Source organism: Triticum dicoccoides, chromosome 7A, assembly GCF_002162155.2.
Source record: "Triticum dicoccoides isolate Atlit2015 ecotype Zavitan chromosome 7A, WEW_v2.0, whole genome shotgun sequence".
NCBI classification, from domain to species: Eukaryota; Viridiplantae; Streptophyta; class Magnoliopsida; order Poales; family Poaceae; genus Triticum; species Triticum dicoccoides.
The window spans coordinates 49,691,576-49,698,461 of record NC_041392.1 but is presented as its reverse complement, the minus strand read 5'-3'; the positions used below and the strand labels follow the sequence as shown (position 1 = coordinate 49,698,461).

The 6,886-nt window shown below is 47.9% G+C and overlaps 1 pseudogene; it reads right to left on the bottom strand.

Moving 5' to 3' along the window:
- Positions 1-3,028: 3,028 nt before the first annotated feature.
- On the bottom strand, positions 3,029-4,497 carry LOC119329326 (annotated as a pseudogene).
- Between the last annotated feature and the right edge of the window lie 2,389 nt (positions 4,498-6,886).

The following is a 6,886-nucleotide window of genomic DNA, read 5'->3' as shown; positions in this document are numbered from 1 at the left end:
TAACAGGCTAAGCAGCCTTGATTTGGTCTATGCAAAACAGTCTAGCTGGCAGGTACATTAGGAAGCCTACAATCCATCCCGAGAATCCCGTCTACTACTCCCGGGGCAATTGTCAATTTTGTTTTCTTTCCATCATGAGTTCCCATATCTGGTTCTTTTCTACGATCCCTAATTCCCCTAGTATACTCGTCTGAGCCCCGATCGCTAGTTCCGGCCTCACAGGCGCTCGACGGTTTTCGCCAAGGTCTTGAGGACCTGACCGCCGACCGCCGTAGTTCACCGACAAACTCCGATCCCCTGTCCCTAGGCGCTGAGGCACACGCACATCGTTGAGGGTGTTCGGCAGACGACAGTCCACATCACACCATTGCCGTGCCGAGCGTCCAATGAGTGGTCGCCGACGCCGATCTGAACTATATCAGGTATATCACATAACTATTCCCTAGACGTATACTATAAACTAAGTAGTAATTTACAAGACTGTGCAACCTTTTGATGCCAAAAAAAAATCCTAGCCCTTCTGTTATCATGTCGTCTACAAAGTATGCTTCTGGTACAATTTTTTTTAAAGGGAATGGAACAGCGTGTGGATCATTGGTGCTTCGAAGAACCATAATAATGAGTTCAGTATTGTGGATACTTCTTGCGAAGGAAAAGAAACCAACTATGTAATTGAAATTCTGAATCTTAACAAGATAAAAATACTGACATCAACATTGGCAATAACAATGTATGCATCTTTTTTTTTGTTTGCGCGGGAGGAATGCATACATCAGTGATAAGAATCTTTACCGGTAACATCGTAGACATAGATTTTGCCTATAATTGTTATGTGACGTTTATACTAGGGGCCCCGAGGTTTGGGTTCGCCCCGGGCCCCTGAAATCACAGGACCGGCCCTGTGTTGTGGCCACAAGCAGAGAGCACGTGGTTGATCACTTCTCTTCTCACCTAAAATTCCATGTTATTTTTATTTTCATAAAAATCATTTTGCTGCGGGCAGATGGTTCATGTTCCTTCTTCATGGTCTAACATGTCCATGGTGTTAAATTAAAATCCTGTGTAAATCAAGTTAAGAACAGCTGCTTCCGATCTCAGAGTGTTAGTTTGTACTAGTATTGTGCATCTTGATTAAGAGAACGAATGAACATGCACCGAATAGGATCATGAATCATTATCAATCCCTCGTGGATCTCGATCTTGCACCCCCTTCATCTAGTTGACCAATAGAGATAATGTTGTCGCGGAGGCTTGGGATGAAGTAAACTTCTGAAATTGCTCGTTGGTTGCTGCTCTATTCTCTGAAGATGACTTATCCCCTTCCTCGGATCGTGACGTGTGGCCCGTCTCTAAACATGATAGTGCCCTGCACTGATTCATCAAGTGTACTAAACATGCGACCCTCGCCCCTCGTGGTGCCCCATCCCCTTCGCGGACAAGATGTGCTTGGCCCTACTTGGACTGCTCTTCCCGGTCCTTAATCCTGGTGCGGCAATCCTTTTTCCAATGCCCTGGTTAACCATAATAGTGGCATTTCCCTTTATCTTCTCGCTAGAGCTGCCCACACCACCATTCCCCGTTGTGTTGCTGTTGCCGCCACTCGAAGAGGATCCACAGGTGTGTTGCTGTTGACTGTCAACCCACTCCTCCTCCGTGAGAAGAAGACGCCTAGTGGAGTGGCTCAACTAGTCAAGGTCATAATGGTCCTCGCACGCCGAGAGATGCCCAGTGAGCTCCTCTATCATCCTGGTCTTCAGATCCAGGAGCGACTCGATCACCACGGCCATCTAATGATACTTGCACGGCACAGCTCGAAGGAACTGTTGCACAACCATGTGGTCATTCACGGGGTTCATCGTTCAGCTCCAGGTCGGTGACGATCCTGCCAGGCACGGCACGATGTCCCCAATGGACTCGTCGTCTTTGAACCGGAGTTCCTCAAACTCGCAGCGGCGCACCTACGCCTTTGCTTCATGGACGTCCTCGTTGCCCAATCACAGGGACTTGATCGTTTCCCAGGCGGTCTTGGTTGTGTCCTTGGCCACCGACATGCGCAACAACTTCGGCGGCATGCTGATGAGGATGACATAGAGTGCACGGTGATCCTCACGCTCATTATGAACAAGTACCCGCCCGCCTGCACCTTGACCTGCATGAACAAGAACTGCTCTATGTAGTTGGTGCGGGTGAGCATCATGGACGCCGATGAATCTGTCTCACACACCACCGGCTCCACCACGCGGATTTCCCCACTGCCGCCAGCAGTAAGTCGTGCAACCGGTGCCGTAGTGGTTTTACCTCATTTCTTCTTCTCCTTCCCCGTCTCCGAGTCCAACATGACTGTACTGGGTCAGACACCACTCGATCAACCAGGCGTACGATCGGACACCCATGACTCTGATGCCAATTGTTGTTCCCGGAATCGCCGAGATGATTAGAGAGAGAGAGAGGGAGGGAGGGAGGGAGGGAGGGAGGGAGAGAGAGAGAGAGAGAGAGAGAGAGAGAGAGAGAGAGAGAGAGAATGTTTTGTGTCGCCTAACTTCGCAACCTTTTCTGTTATTCTGTCCCCTGTATATGTTGATTACAAAGGGTCTCAACTAACTGCTAACAAACTCCGGTCTAACTGCCCCACGATTCATGTAATGTCGCGCCATCCCATGACAGCTTCCTGTGTGCCTTGCGAGACGGAGAGTAAAAGAAAAATGCAAATGAAAAAGTACGTGCATAAAGCACTACTCTCTCCGTTCCAAATTATTCGTCGTAGAAATGGATGTATCTAAAACTAAAATACATCTAAATACATTCATACCTGTGACAAGTAATTCGGAACGGAGGGAGTACGAAGGGTATCGTCACATTGCCATGCACTACATTATTCAAAGCATAAAGAGCGCACGAGCTTATTTCCTACAGCGACGGGACGATCGGATGGGCCATCCACTGTGTGGAGCTGTCGAGCAGTTAACACCAAACCGATCTTATTTTTTTGTAAGCTAGCTCCCGATCCATTAAGGCATAGCTTAAGGAGTCAACAGGCACCTGCCCAGAATCCGAGTCTACCACCCCTAACGTCGTACAACATCTCCGACGTTCTCATTTGGACGTTGCCGATGGTCCCGCCGTAACCATCTGGCCCGGACTCGGCAAAGGCCAGACAGCCGTCCAACAGAACCCCGTTGGGGACATCGAGGTCGATCGTGACGCCGCCGCTGAACGTGAGAGCGACCTTGGGCACGGTGACGTTGCTGTATCCGGTGAAGTTGTAGCATGTCTCGTCCGGGTCGCTTGGGACGAGCGGATAAGCCGCCATGGCCGCCCGGAACGCGGACTGCAGTTTCGCGTGGGGTGTCGTTGGTAGCTGCGTGATGATATTGCCGCAGTCTACGATCATGCCCCCCTCCAACGCCTTCCGTGGGATGTGGAGCTGCTTCCCGCCGACGCTGATACCGGTGAGCTCGACCACGTAGAACGTGGCGTAATCCATTAAGGGGGTCATGGGCGTGAATGAGAAGGCCGAGGTGTTGCTGGGCGCGCCAAGGGCGAGGAACCCGGTGCCGCTGCTCACCGGCGGGAGGCAGTAGGAGAAAGAGCCGCCGTATACCGCGGAGGTCTGAACCGGGAGCGACTCGGGCGCGCGGCCGAGTCCAAGCAGGCCGTCGAACTTGTCATTCGGGCCACCCTGCTTGTATCCGCAGCCGAAATGGAAGTCCTTGATGACGATGCCGGGCGCCAGCGTGAGCGCCTCGTTGCTGTACACGCCACTGGTCTTTGACCCTCCTCCGTACTCGACTCGATACCCGCACTGGGACTGGGTGCCATTGCCGTTCATGCTGCAACCATTGTTCAACTTGTCGTCGGACTGGAGGATCTTGCAGACGTCGGAGCCGCAGGAGATGGGAGCGTAGGTGGAGGACTTGCGCGGGTCGAACAAGGGGTCCTTCTGAGGGTAGCAGTCGCTGGAGTTGCATGGCGCGCACTGCACCCACGACAGGTAACTACCGGTGTCCAGGAGGACGACCTGCTCCACGGCCGGCGTGCCCAGGCCCAAGGTGACCACGTACTCCTGCGAGTCGACGGAGGTCCCCAGGTACGCCGGGATGCTCACCTTGCCCTCGTCCTGCTCCTGCACCGTGGTGCCCCTCGGCGCTTTGCTCATGATGTAGTCTGCGCGGACGCGGCTTCTGTGAAGCGCCTCCGTGAAAGATGGCTTGTCGGTGAACTGCGACTTCGCGCAGGGTCCGTGCCGGTGCACCAGCGGCGCAGCAGCGCGGTTTGGCCACGACGTCACTGAAACATCCAAGTGTCATACTGCTGAATTATACTATCCTCAATTCATGTACATATGTACGTACCTGTCGATGTGGAGCAGACATCTTCTGTCTGAAATGATCTGGTAGACACCACAACGAAGCTTTGCTTACCGTCGCCTGCAGCACAAATGGAAAGGTAGCTGCCAAATATGACCAGGATGATGCACAAGAACACGGGAGAAGCCATTTGAAGTTAGTTTACACCAGGGCTCAGTCTAGGACGCCCTAATTTATACACTAACTACACAGCGCAGGAATCTATGCGGGACTGAACAATCACGGGAAATGAAAATGGGAAGATTATACCAAGGATGGGGTGGTGCCGTGCATATGTTTAAGGTACACTGGTCTTATTAGCAGTGAGTAGACAAAACAAGGATAGTTTCTGTCCTCGAGTTAACCCGCACTCCTTTGTCATGTACGTTCACTGCCCGCTTCTTACCTTGTAACGGGCGTGCAATATATTCTTAGAGTAAAATCATGTCCCAGTCTCTTGACGTACCAAATTAATGAATACCATGAAAGAGAAGTGTTGATTTAAAACCTTGATGTCTAATCTCGGTCCGACTATCCAATTTCTAAACCCTTAGGGTTTCTTTTTTTAAAATCATGAAGACCATGAAAGAAAAGTAGTAATACGGAGTTATACCAGTGTACTACTAGTAGGGAGGGCATTGGAGTTAGTAGGAACTAGTCATCGACCCGTGCACCAGCACGGGCTAGTTCTATGTTGTAGCGATTACATACTAAAGTATAGATTACATACTAAATTTATCTCCTATGTTTATTAAACACACGAAAATATACAATTTCAAGTTGTTGGACATTATGATTATAGATGTAAAATATTACCACCAAAATATTTGATGGTTTACATTGATTTTCACAGGTAGAATATCAACGAATATTATCTACTAGTACCCCAGCGAGTTGATGGTAGCGGTTGGAGCATTTGAAACCAAAAGAGACTTCAAACATAATGGATGGTGCTCGTGCCATTCATGCTGCTTTAGTGCTACTAAACATATGTATTGAAAAGAAATGTTAGATGCAAGTGTGAATAAATTTTTTGCAGCCATCTTCTCTATTTTGGTCTTCTTATGTACTGCAAACTAAGGTGCAAATCATGTGTACTATTACTTCTTATCATCATAATGATAAAAGAATGTTAATTTATATAACTATAAGAATCCACAACATCTTACTGTATCTAACTTAAGTTAGTTGGAAATTTGCAGACATACTCTAGTGCCAACATAATTCTTTGACATAAGATAACTAGCACTGCAGAGTGATACCAATAATAAACTGCTGCCCCAGCTTCATCTATATATTTACTATGGGAGGTGACCCCATATTGGAGGCAGTGATAATGTTTTGAGATTGTTTTCGTATGGAGACATCAGATATTTTTTTGTCTCCGGTTAACTAATGTGAATCAGTACATCTTCAACAACAACAAAATTCATAAAGGTCACATTATGGTGTCCGTATCTGTGGTAGAAGGTCAAACGTGTGTTGGGCTAGAAAAGTCTACACCAAGCAGTGACAAACTGTGAAAATGTATGTAATATCGAACAGCAGAAACGATCTATAAGCCCTGGGTCCAATTTTCAGATTAAAAAAATACAACATTTTCCTGCAGCCGACTAGGCAAATCAAAGTCTTTCACTTGTTGCATTTCTCAAACTTTCATGCCATTCAGTCTGTATTCTCAATGTTGGGCTTCTAGGGTAAATTTTATCCACAGGTACAGTCATGTGCATGTTTCGCAAGCCAATATAACAACGGCTTAAGCATTGAAGACATGCAATTCGTATAACTGTAGTTGTTCATCTAGCTAACTGAATCGAATAACCATAAGAAGGTATTGAAAAGGAAAAATACTCACCATATATTACCGTATATATTTTCAGGTTAGGCTCATAAACAACAGAAATAGCTTTGAAAAGGATAGAAACTGCAGAGGAAAATGGGTAAAGAATTAAGAGAATTTGAAGATAGAAACTGCAGAGGAAAAAAGGTAACTAATTCTGAGAATTTGAAGAGAAGCATGCTCCATCCATTTGCAACCTCGCGATCATATGCACATCTCTTGAAGTTAGCGACAATTCACCATGGCTGGCACTTGTTCACTTTTGGCCCAGCCACCTGTTGGGGAACGTAGTATTTTAAAAATTTTGCCTACGAACACGCAAGATCTATCTAGGAGAAGCATAGCAATAAGTGGTGAGAGTGTGTCCACGTACCCTCGTAGACCGAAAGCGGAAGCGTTTAGTAACGCGGTTGATGTAGTCGAATACCTCCACGATTTGCACACGTTCAGCTTGGTGACGTCCCTCAAACTCTTGATCCAGTTGAGGCCGAGGGAGAGTTTCGTCAGCATGACGGTGTGGTGATGGTGATGATGAAGTTACCTGCGCAGGGCTTCGCCTAAGCACTACGACGATATGACTGAGGTGTGTTTCTGTGAAGGGGAGCACCAGACACGGCTAATGGATCAACTTGTGTATTCTAGGGTACCCCCTCCCCATGTATATAAAGGAGGGAGGGAGGGAGGAGGCCGGCCAAGGGTG